Source organism: Cannabis sativa, chromosome 2 (assembly GCF_029168945.1).
Source record: "Cannabis sativa cultivar Pink pepper isolate KNU-18-1 chromosome 2, ASM2916894v1, whole genome shotgun sequence".
In the NCBI taxonomy this organism is placed as follows: Eukaryota; Viridiplantae; Streptophyta; class Magnoliopsida; order Rosales; family Cannabaceae; genus Cannabis; species Cannabis sativa.
This window is the reverse complement of record NC_083602.1, coordinates 69,705,474-69,718,410: the sequence shown is the minus strand read 5'-3', so window position 1 is coordinate 69,718,410 and position 12,937 is coordinate 69,705,474. Positions and strand designations below refer to the sequence as shown.

At 37.6% G+C, this 12,937-nt stretch overlaps 1 non-coding gene across 1 annotated transcript; it reads left to right on the top strand.

The window, feature by feature from the left end:
* Positions 1 to 10,868: 10,868 nt before the first annotated feature.
* Positions 10,869 to 10,975, top strand: LOC133035218 (small nucleolar RNA R71). The gene has a single exon (XR_009686498.1). It is a non-coding gene; the product is annotated as a small nucleolar RNA R71 (small nucleolar RNA).
* Positions 10,976 to 12,937: the final 1,962 nt, after the last annotated feature.

Genomic DNA, 12,937 nt, shown 5'->3' with positions numbered 1-12,937 from the left:
CTAAAGTTTTTCTTATTGTTTAGCATTTTAAAAAAGAGGGTGTTATTATTTGTTCTAAATTTTGAGCTCTCTGCATTATAATAAGATTGTCATCTCTACACATAACTAGCTCTACAAATTACAATGCACTCTCAAGCTTTTAACAAATATCTCTTTTGACTTATGAATTATACAAATGTGGGTACCTTTTATTTGAATTGTTTGGAACTCGTTAGTTAAAATTGATTATAACTGTTTTGTCTTCATGTTTGTCTCAACTCTATGATTTCTAAGGGATGGGGAATAAATTTATGCAATTTTTATAGGTATTTTTCATGTGTGCATACTGCCATTTTAACTGCTCATTTCATTGATTCATGCTGCATTTTTTTTACTAAAGAACCTCTTCACTGTAGTATTGTTATACCTAAAATTTAGCTACACTGAAGAGGGTAACACATGTCGTACAATGGAATATGAACCACCTGATATAATAAAATTATATCATTTAATGCAAAGAAAAACAATGACTCATTAATAAAGGATCAGTGAAACTTATTCATAACTTGCGGACTACATAGTTTTAAGCGAGATAAGGATAAGAGACTATTAGAACCTATGTCAACGAGACACACACATGCCTCAAAGTACACATGCCCAAGAAGATAATTCGTTTATTCAAAGGAGTACAATACAGTTATACAAAGTAATCCCAGGTCACAAATAGCGAGACAACCACCTCGCTATTTTAAAAAAAACTTGACGAGGCAAATCTACTACAAACACTTAATATTTTTTTCACATCATAATAGATAAGGATAACAACTTGGAAATATATAAGATATTATTATCCAAATCAGCATTAATTATCTAAGAGTCAAGCGAAATGTCATTGTCCAAATCGATATTGACCATCGAAAGGATAAAGAATAAGAAGGAGTTAAGCAGTTATCCAGTGTTATCTAACATGTTATTTAAATGAAACGTGAGAGTTAATTACGTTTTATTAACGAATATAATTTGAATTTAATGTAAATAACTTCCAAACATATATTTCTATACATAGGGGCAGATCCCACAGAAAAAGAGACAGATGATTCGAGAGAGAAGAATAAATACGATCAATTGTATATTGTATCTTGTGTTCAGAAAATATTTTAAATGAGATAGACTCGTGGAGTATCCAGATTTAACTGCAAAACCATGTAAAAATATCTGGTGTTACTTATACATTATTTATTTCTTATTAATTCTCTATTAAAATTTATTACAAAAAGGCTTATAATTGGTTAACGAAAATATGCACTAATAGTTTGGTACTTTCATTGAGAGACTACGTGATAAAACACAAAAAAATCCCTCCTTACAAACAAAAATCTATCCATGGCTGATCACAATTAGAACGATGGAAGTCATCTTGAGGAAACTACCCATCGCCCTGGGAAAGAACCAATGGGTTCTCAAAGACCCCATACTTCTGGAACAACACGTTCAAGAAGAAACTAAAGTGGTGATAATTGTTACGAATTTTTATGTTTATTAAGCAAGTATACGCAATCAAGTAGTATCTCACACAAGTGAGGTCGAACCATAGGGAATTGGATTAAGTACTACTAAACTATACTTATGATTCTATCTGGTAAAATAATAAGTTTGCAATTTGAAAGTAAATAACTCAGAAAATTAAAAAGAAAATAAACGAAGATTAATCAAGATGAGAGATTAGGGAGGTGAATCCTGTTGATAAGATACCAATGTTAATGCCTAACTGCTATCCTTATCTTAATGTGAATGACAAATTATAAATTAACCTAACTCTTTTCAGATCTTCTAGGTTCTAAATAATATGTTCTCTAATTAACTTCTTAATTAAATCAACACAAAATCAACATTAAGCAATAATCTCTTTGTCACTGAGGCTATGTAAATACTTTTGTTTCACATCAAAACCTAGACTATCCAAATTTTAGCATTCTCAATTCTCACTTTTCAGATTTCGAGTTGAGATCATTAAACATGTAAAAGGTGATCAAGCTTGCACATGGAATTAAACACAAATATAGATAGTATTCACACACAAGATGAAGGAATGGCAATTATTTATTAATTAGGCATAAACTTAAACAACATTCTTCATCCTCCCTTATTGGGAAATTTAGTTCATAATAACTCTAAAAGCATCCATGATTAATTCAGAAACAAAAACAAACATAAAGAAAAAATTAAGGGTAAAAGAAAGAAACTAGAAGGTGATAGCGCTCCGGGTCTTCAAGATAGCTTCCTCTCCACTTGCATCCACTATTTTGGTATATTTCTGCTTGCTTTGACCTTCAGTGTCGTATTCCTTATATAGGGATGAGAAGTGTGCCTCGAATTGAGAGAAAAATCAAAATTAGGTCAAATCTGCGATTTTCGTACCAAGTCGCGACTAGCATTTAAGCTGGTCGCGACTACAAGCAAAACTCGAAAAACTGAGTTTCTGCCAATTCTCAAAGTCGCGACCAGAGTCGCGACCAGGAAAAAGGGTCGCGACCTGGCTCTCTGGAGGTCGCGACTACTGACGCGTCTGGAGCCGAATTTGCAAATTTTTTCCAAGTTTGTCCCAGTTTTTCTCCATTTGACTGAATTTGAACTTTAACACCCCGGGAACCTGAAATAATGAAAATCAAGCGTAAAACTACTCCAAAAGACATCAATAGACGAGATAATGCTAACTTTAAAGACCCGAAACATAGGCTAAATATAACCTAACAAAATCCCCCAAACTAGATTCTTACTCGTCCCCTAGTAAGGTAAAAAAAAACTAACTACGCTATCAGATAATCACTACGCTTCTGACTCATGCTCTGTTTTCTTCCTTGCATAAACTAGAATTTCGATCCTACTAACTCTAACAATTAACTCGAATGCTCAATTTATAACACTATGTACAACTGCAAAAATTTATTCAAATGTGAAACATTGTTATAAAAGTTTTACTCCTTCCAACAGTTCCACAGCCCGATAACTCATAAGCTTGCATGCTTACCTTTCTCCACTAATGTTGACAGTATTCTTTTGAATCATTAGGTCTTTTCAAGGCTTAGGTAGTATGGCTCAGATATTCAGGGATAGGCAAAAGACAATTTTGGCTCAAGATATCATAAGCACACAAACAGAACCCACAAGCTTTTTACTTTTCTTTTTCAAAACCCCATAGTGTTCCCAAATTTACCAAGATTGATAGAAGACATATCTATTATTTTCCAACATCACTGAAATCATTTATTATTTTTTTTTTGAACACATGTTTTTTTTTTTACTTTTTCATTGTGTTGTGTTTTTTTTTTTTTTTTTCATTTTTTTTCCAGTGACATTGAATTACAATTTTTTTCTCTTCTCAATCTTACAAGTTTTTCTCCCTCTCACTATTTCCTCACACTAAATGTTTCTCCTCCTCCAAACTAATCATATAGCTTATGATATCATGGATAACATGGTGAAGAAAAATTAATAGTGTGGTTGCAAAATTTTTCAAATTAATGGGTGAAAAACAAAACGGGTTTAGGCTCAAAATGTTAACTAGGGATACACATTGTTATGGTAGGCTTGAAAGGCTCAAACTATCCAACAAATGCCTAAGTCATATTCCAATTGAACACTATCAAGGATTCCGTCTCAAAAGAATAAACATGCAAGTTCTAAGCTATCCTGTCAATCTTACTACAAACCATAGTAAAACAATTATAACAATTTTCACAAATTGAGTATTTGCAGAAAAACACAGGTTTCTAAGCATCCGAACTAATCCAAAGAGTTAACAAAATCAAGCACACAGTTATTTTACAGTTTCAGATCACATCACACTAATCAGCAGTATACAACTATCGTCAAGCTTATTGCCATTCCTTAACTAAAGCAAAAAACTAAAACAGAAAATTAAAATGCAGAAATTAAAGTGCAAAATTAAAAATTTTTAAGTCTCTTCCCCCAAACTAAATATGACATTGTCCCCAATGTATACAGTAATATGCAGAGAGAAGAAACTTACCTGAGACCCTATCAGAAAGGGTTTGGTGGTGGCGGCTGGTCATATGGGTAGAACCGAGGAGGTTGCGCCAGATAATTCGGGTCATCAATCCCGATGTTCATTCTGTTGATGAGAGAGTTAAGTTGCTGAACTTGTCCCTCATCATAGACACTCCTCTGCATCATGTATTGTTGCATGTGGTTGTTCTGCTGAATTATATAACTCAGCTGTGCATGAGTGTATTGTGTTGTGGGATCGATAGGCCCAGGCAATTGTAGGGGCTGCTCCTCTTCTTCTTCAACACTGGGCTCTCGTTGTCGCCTACGCCCTTGCGGTGCATCAGGTGGAGGTTGGCCATAGGGATGTGGCTCTTTCAGCCTGTTGACAAAGGCGATGTCCATCTTGCGAAGTGGCAACACGGTGTTGTCATATTCTAATTGGGGAACTCCCGCCAAACCAAAACCACCTCTCGTAGCTCCTTGCACGATCTGTTCAATGCTCTACCTTATGACTTGTCCAATGTTTATGTTGTACCCCTTCATTATGGCGTACACATATTTCAGGCGATCCATTTGGACATCGGAGAAGTGCTTATTTGGCACTAACCGAGCACTTACAAAGTACAACCATGTTTTTGCCACCGAGTTCAATTCACACCGGTACAGGATGTTTGGCGACCCCTCTGTGCCATCATTGTCATGGAACCTCAACCCAGGAAATCTCACTGTCTCCGCCACATCCACCATATCAAACTGCTCTTCCTCCTCAATAATTCGGAGGCGTTGTACTTCCCTAGTGTAACCTTGGACAGAGAACATCACATTAAATGCATAAGCAGTAGCGGGAACTTTCTTTCCACGTACTTTCACTTCCCCATTCTGGCGGTCGGGCCAATTCGCAAGAAATTCACAAGCCATAGTAACATTAGCCCGACCCCGAGCATCCACAAAACTTCCCCACTTCATTCTTTCTATTTGAGCCCGAATTGTTTCAAATCGAGGTTGACGCCTCAAAGGATTCTCGGGGAATTCAATACCCCGATCATCAATATAAGCCCTATTCTTAAGTCTTATGAAGCGATTTTGGGCCTCAATGTTTCCAAAGCGGGTCCTATCAAAACCCGTTGGTGGTGGGTTTGAAGACGAACCCTCCTCCACATTCCTAGTCCTTTTAGGTGCCATTTTTTCAATAAAATAATTTTTTTTTCTTTTTTTTCTGTTTTTTTTTCTTTTTCGTTTTTTTATTTTTTTTTCTTTTTTTTTTCAACTAAAAAAAATTGGGCAGCACCTCCCCTGAATTTTCTATATCCCCAAAAATTGAAAACTCACCAATTAATTCACACAATTACATTCACAATCCCAACTCACACTATAAACCGAAAAATTCTTATATCAATCAATAATTCTAACAACAATCACAAACAATGCTCAATATCTTGATGCAACTTTTCAAATTCACTAGAAAAGAATACTTACAAACCCGAAGACGTATTACTCCACCTCCATTGTTGAATATCATTGAATGTTTGAGGTTGAAGATGAAGAACCAATATATTTTCGGATTTGGGGTGAAATTGATGAATATTTGGGTTGTTTTTTATGGAAAGTGTAGAATGATGAAAGAAATTAGGTTTTAGGATGGATTGGGATTAGGAAATTGGATTGGAGGTGAAAGAATTTGAAGTTTGGTGAAGAAGTTTTGGATTTTTGAGAGGAAAAGGGGTAGAGTCGGCTGAGAGGGTTTTTGAATTTTGAATTTTGATGTAGGGTTGAATGAGGGGGAAAATTGGATTTTATAGAAAATTACGTGAGCAAGTCGCGACTTGGCCTAGGGCTAGTCGCGACTAGCTTACGATCGTATTTAAGCCTTCTCTGGAAAATAGGGTAGTCGCGACCCCAGTCGCGACTTGGCAAAAGGCTAGTCGCGACCACTGGAACCAAAAATTTTCAGGAGTTTATGTAAAAGTCCAGGTCGCGACTAGGGTCGCGACTTGAAAAATAGGTCGCGACCCAGGAACCACCAGGTCGCGACCACTGGGCTCCTTCTCGAAAAAAAACTTTTTTTTTCACGTTTTTCACGATTCAACTAAAAATAATAATGTCAGATAATAATCTAAAAATTGAAAATATTAAAAATACTGAAGCATAGACTAAAAACATAATCAAAGAGTATGAAAGAAATTAAAGAAAACACTTGGGTTGCCTCCCAAGAGCGCTGTCTTTATCGTCATATAGCCGGACACTGAGCCTTGTACTTCAAAGTGGCGCCAGATTCATGGCGGACTTGGCTTTGTCAAATTGACCTCCCAAGTAGAGCTTTAAACGCTGTCCATTAACTTTGAAAGTTACTGGACCATCACCTTTTAACTCTACCGCTCCATAAGGAAACATCTTGACCACTGTGAATGGTCCTGACCACCTTCACTTCAGCTTTCCAGGAAAAAATTTTAACCTTGAATTAAAGAGTAACACTTGCTGCCCAGGTTGAAACTCCTTCCTTATTAGACCTTGGTCATGCCACTTCTTAGTTCTTTCCTTGTAGATTTTTGCGTTCTCATAGGCTTCATTTCAAAACTCCTCTAGCTCATTCAGCTGTAGCAGTCTTTTCTCCCCTGCAGCTTTTAGTTCCATGTTAAGAGTCTTCATGGCCCAAAAAGCTTTATGCTCTAACTCCACCGGTAGATGACAAGCCTTTCCAAATACCAACCGATATGGGGACATGCCAATCGGTGTTTTAAAAGCAGTTTTGTATGCCCACAATGCATCATCTAATTTTCTTGACCAATCTTTCCTTGATCTTTGCACTGTTTTCTCTAGAATCATCTTGATCTCCCGATTAGAAATTTTAGCTTGGCCATTACTTTGGGGATGGTATGGTAAGGCAGTTCGATGTCGGACACCATATCTTGAAAGGAGTGCTTCAAACTGCTTGTTGTAGAAGTGACTTCCTTCATCGCTTACTATAGCCCGAGGAGTACCAAACCGAGTAAAGATGTTCTTTTGTAGAAAGCGGAGAACTGTCTTACCATCATTCTGTGATGTAGATGTAGCTTCGACCCATTTAGACACATAGTCGACAACCAATAGAATATACTGATTGCTAAAGGATGAAGGAAAAGGACCCATGAAGTCTATCCCCCACACATCAAACAATTCTACTTTTAAAATCCCTGTTAAAGGCATCTCGTTTCTTCTTGAGATATTACCTGTCCGTTGACAACGATCACATGCCTTCACAAAGGTAGTAGCATCCTTGAATAGCGTTGGCCAAAAGAATCCACTTTGCAAGACCGTAGCAGCAGTTCTGGTCCCACTGAAATGTCCTCCACATGGTAAGGCATGACAATGATTTAGGATAGAATACATCTCCTCTTCAGGCACACATCTCCTAATTATCTGGCTGGCTCAGTGTTTGTAGAGGATTGGCTCTTCCCAATAATAATGTTTCACCTCAGAAAAGAACTTCTTTAATTGTTGACGCGACAGCTCGGGAGGGGTTATTTTTGCAGCCAAGAAATTAACATAGTCAGCGTACCATGGTACCATCAGGTTTTCCCTCACACTAAAGAGTTGTTCATCAGGAAATTGCTCATTTATTTGTACCTCCTTTGTATTCTGACTCTCTTCCAGCTCTAATCTTGACAAGTGGTCTGCTACCAGATTTTCGGTGCCCTTCTTATCTTTTATCTCTAAATCAAACTCTTGAAGTAGAAGTACCCATCAAATCAATCTCGGTTTTGCATCCTTCTTGGTCATAAGGTACTTGATCGCTAAATGATCTGTGTAGACAATTACCTTATTTCCAATCAGGTAGGGTCGGAATTTGTCACAAGCAAGCACTATTGCCAGCATTTCTTTTTCTGTAGTGGCGTAATTTAATTGAGCATCATTCGGAGTTGTACTAGCATAGTAGATTGTGTGAAACACTCTGTCAACTCTTTGTCCCAAGACAGCTCCAATGGCATAGTCACTTGCGTCGCACATCAACTCAAACGGCAACTCCCAATTTGGTGAAGTTACTATCGGTGCTGATTAATCTCTCCTTTAGAACTTTGAAAGCCTTCAAGCAATCTTCTTCAAACTCAAATGGAACACCATTGACAAGTAAGCTGGACAAAGGTTTTGAGATCTTGGAGAAGTCCTTGATAAATCTGCGGTAGAAGCCAGCATGTCCTAGGAAACTCCTCACTCCTTTTACAGAAACTGGAGGTGGCAAATTCTCTATTGTTGAAACTTTAGCCTTATCCACCTCAATTCCTGCCTTTGAAATTTTGTGCCCAAGAACAATTCCTTCTGTTACCATAAAGTGGCACTTCTCCCAGTTTAGCACCAAGTTAGACTTCTCGCACCTAGTTAACACTTTTTCCAAATTTTCCAAACAATGATCGAAGGAGGAACCAAAAACCGAGAAATCATCCATAAAGATTTCAATACAAGATTCAATCAAGTCTGAAAAGATAGCCATCATACACCTTTGAAAAGTAGCAAGGGCGTTACACAAACCGAATGGCATTCTTCTAAAAGCAAAGGTACCGTAGGGACATGTGAAAGTAGTCTTCTCCTGATCTTCAGGTGCTATAGCTATTTGGTGGTATCCAGAGTAGCCATCAAGAAAGTAGTAATATTCTTGCCCCGCCAATCTATCTAGCATTTGATCAATGAAGGGCAAAGGAAAGTGATCTTTTCGTGTTGCTTTATTGAGTTTCCTGTAATCGATGCAAATCCTCCAACCAGTGACTGTTCTTGTAGGAATCAACTCATTCTTTTCATTCTTGATCACAGTCATTCCACCTTTCTTTGGAACTACTTGCACCGGGCTAACCCACTTACTATCTGAAATGGGATAGGCAACTCCAGCATCCAACCACTTGACTACTTCTTTTCTGACAACTTCTTTCATGGGTGGATTGAGTCTTCGTTGAGCGTCGATTTTTGGCTTGGCATTGTCTTCCATGAGAATTCGGTGCATCACCGTTGAAGGACTGATTCCTTTGACATCACCTAATGTCCAAGCGATGGCATTGTTGTGAGCTCGGAGTACCCTCAGTAGTCTATCAGTTTCCACATCAGAAAGAGAAGCTGACACAATAACTGGCAGCTTTTTATCTTTACCCAAAAACTCATACCTCAAGTGACTAGGAAGCACCTTCAATTCAAGTTCTGGAGGCTTTTCAGTAGACAGCATTAGCTCTTTTGGAACTGCTCCCAATTCCTCAAAATACCTTCTGTTCAAGGGCCCATAAGAATCAAGCCACTTCACATAACCCATGACCTCTTGTCCCTCTTGCTCCATCAATTCATCTTCAGTTAAACTTAGTTCAAGAGGATCATCTAGCAGCTTTTTCTCACCCACAATTTCATCAATCAAATCAATGAAGAAATAGTTATCACTTGCCTGTGGGTATGTCATAGCCTTTAGCACATTAAAGACCACTTCTTCTCCTTGGACTCTCAGCTTTAATTCACCCTTCTGAACATCGATCAAGGCTTGGCTAGTTGCCAAGAATGGTCTCCCAAGAATGATTGGGACATTGTTATCTTCTTCCATATCCAGAACAATGAAATCAGGTGGAAAGATGAACTTGTCAACTTTAACTAACACATCCTCAATGACTCCTCTAGGATGGGCTAGTGATTGGTCCGCCAATTGGAGAGTTACTGTGGTTGGCTTTGCTTCACCCAGCTGCAATCTTTTAAACACTGATGGAGGCATTAAGTTAATGTTGGCTCCCAAGTCACATAGTGCATTTATTCCTTCAATTCTCCCGATAGTACAAGGAATAGTGAAACTCCCTGGATCTATGAGTTTGGGAGGGAGTTTCTTCTGTAGAATGGCGCTGTACTCTTCAGTTAGAGCCATTGTCTCATAATCCTCCATCTTTCTCTTCTTTGACAGAATTTCCTTCATAAACTTCACATAACTTGGCATCTACTCTAAAGCTTCAGCAAAGGGAATGTTAAGGTGAAGTCTTTTGAAGACTTCTAGGAATTTGGTGAACTGCTTGTCTAGACTTGATTTTCTGAGCCTCTGAGGATAGGGTATTTTTACATGGTGATCAATGCTAATTGGTGGAGACTGTTGTGGTTTTGTTGGGCTATCAGTAGCCTTCTCTGATGTTGGTGTTGGGGTTGGCATTGGTTGAGCTTCATTCTCCTTTTCTCCATCAGCTGGTTGTGGCAGTTCAGGACCATCATAATTTTTACCGCTTCTCAGGGTAATTGCTTTGCAATTTTCTTTGGGGTTTACTTCAGTTGTGCTAGGAAAATTCCCTTGAGGACGGGTTGCTACCTGAGTTGCTAGTTGGCCCATCTGAGTCTGCAGGTCTTTGATTGAAGATCTAGTTTCAGTCATCAATTGAAGCAGTAAATCTGTTTGCAAACTAGAATTTCCACTAGAGGCTTGTTGCTGATTAAACTGTTGGTTCTGATTTCGTTGCTGATAGAACCCAATGTTTCTTCGGTTATTACCCTGGTTGAACCCATAATTATTGTTGTTATTCTATGAAAAATTTCCAATGGCTTTAGCTTCATCCATTGGCAAATCATCCACATCTACTTGACACTCTAAAAAGTGATAATTTCCTCCACATATCTCGCAAATAACTTGGGCTTGTTTAGCTTGCCCTGCAATTAGCTTTGTCAATGCCTCAACTTGAGCTGTCAACTTTGTGATGGCATCAACCTCTAACACACCAGCTACCTTCTTAGATTGACTCCTTTCAGTTGGCCACTGCTGATTGTTTAGAGCCATCTCCTCCAATAGATCATAAGCCTCATTAGCACTCTTTCTGATAAAGGCTCCACCAGCTGCTGCATCTATTAGAGTTCTAGTGTTACCAACCAACCCGTTGTAGAAGTTGTGGACCAGCATCCACTTCTCTATACCATGATGAGGGCACTTTCTGATCAGATCTTTAAACCTCTCCCAAGCCTCATGGAGAGATTCATTATCTTGTTGGCAGAAGTTGTTGATTTCTCCTCTTAGTTTTGCAGACTTTGCTGGAGGAAAGAACTTTGACAAGAATTTTGTTGCCAGATCATTCCAGGTGGCAATAGAGTTGGGTGGCAAGGAGTTTAACCAACTCTTGGCTCGTTCTCTGAGCGAGAATGGGAACAGTCTAAGTCGAATGGTGTTGGGTTTTATGCCCTAAATAAAACTCATTTCAATATAATCAGATTTACTTATTAATATAGATCAGAAATAACATTTAATGTTGCATGGTTCACATGATTTATTTCATGATTATATGTACATAATGTATAAATTCATCTGAAACCCTTTTCACATACTTGATCCTGTTTATTGTGCCGTCAACACATTGGAAAGTAAACATGACTATGTGAATAAAGTTTCCTAGATTTATCAGACATAGGGTTTTACTGATATGATAATCTACAACAGAGTTTACTTGCATTTGGAAAAATGCTATGTTCTTTCCAGAACATTGGTTAAAGTAAAGCTCAGGTTGGATGCATGGAGTATGCATCGGAAGGGACCGATATTGAACTTTGACTTAGATTTATTACACTTACCGTAATATCTATTCAAGTCAATATCGCCTAGTTGATCCTAGATCAAATGATCTTAATCCTGATATGATTAGGCTCAATCTTGAAAGGCTATTCGTGTTCTTTGATTTGTTAGTTAAGCCTACTTTTAGGTCAGGGTGAAACGTACATTTTGGGAACACGGTAGTGCAATTGAGTGGGAGTGCTATCATAAACATGGAATCTATAGCTTCTATCTGGCGAATAGTAAGCAAAGGATGATCTCCTTCGAGCTTGACCAAACGAACATAAATGGTGGAGTACTCATTTCACATAAGCTGAAATATCATTTATACGGGGTCAAGTGTTTTAAGGAATAAATACATTGTAGTGTGTAACGGTAATTTAATCCCTTTACAGTGTAGATCATTCATATAGAGGATCATTGATCACATTAGGATTATAACAATGGATAACTAATGATGTGTCTATATGGTGGAACATATAGAGCATTCTATATACTGAGAGTGCAATTCTAAGTTCTATGCGTGGATTCAACGAAGAATTAATAAGTTAGTGAATTTTAGTGCTAAATTCTTGATCTACTTATTGGAAGCTCGGTTATATAGACCCATGGTCCCCGCACTAGTTGAGATATTATTGCTTGTAAGACTCATGTAATTGCTTTTGATTAATCAATTGTAATTCTCAATTTAGACTATGTCTATTTGTGAATTTTTCACTAAGTAAGGGCGAAATTGTAAAGAAAGAGTTTTAGGGGCATATTTGTTAATTATGATACTTTGTATGGTTCAATTAATAAATATGATAAATGACAATATTATTTAATAATTATTTATAGTTATTAAATAGTTAGAATTGGCATTTAAATTGTTGAATTAGAAAATTGGCGTTTTTGAGAAAATCAGATGCAGAAAAGATAAAACTGCAAAATTGCAAAAAGTGAGGCCCAAATCCACTATGTAGGGCCGGCCACTTTTATAGGAATTTACCTCTGATATTTTCATTATTTTAATGTCAAATAATTCAAACCTAACCCTAGTGGAATGCTATAAATAGATAGTGAAGGCTTCAGGAAAATTACACTTTTTTCTGACACTTTCTGAATCAGAAAAACCTGAGCCTTCTCTCCCCCTATCTTTGGCCGAACCCACTCTCTCTCTCTCTTCCTCTTGAATTTCGAAATCCTTAGTGTATGAGTAGTGCCCACACACAGCAAGTGATACCTCAATCATAGTGAGGAAGATCGTGAAGAAAGACTTTCAGCAAGAAGGAGGTTTCAGCATCAAAGATTCAGAGAAAGAGATCCAGGTTCTGATATTGATAATGCTCTGCTACAGAAAGGAATCAAGGGCTAGATATCTGAACGGAAGGAGTCATTTAATTCCGCTGCACCCAATGTAAGGTTTCCTAAACTTTATATGTGTTTATTTCATCGTTT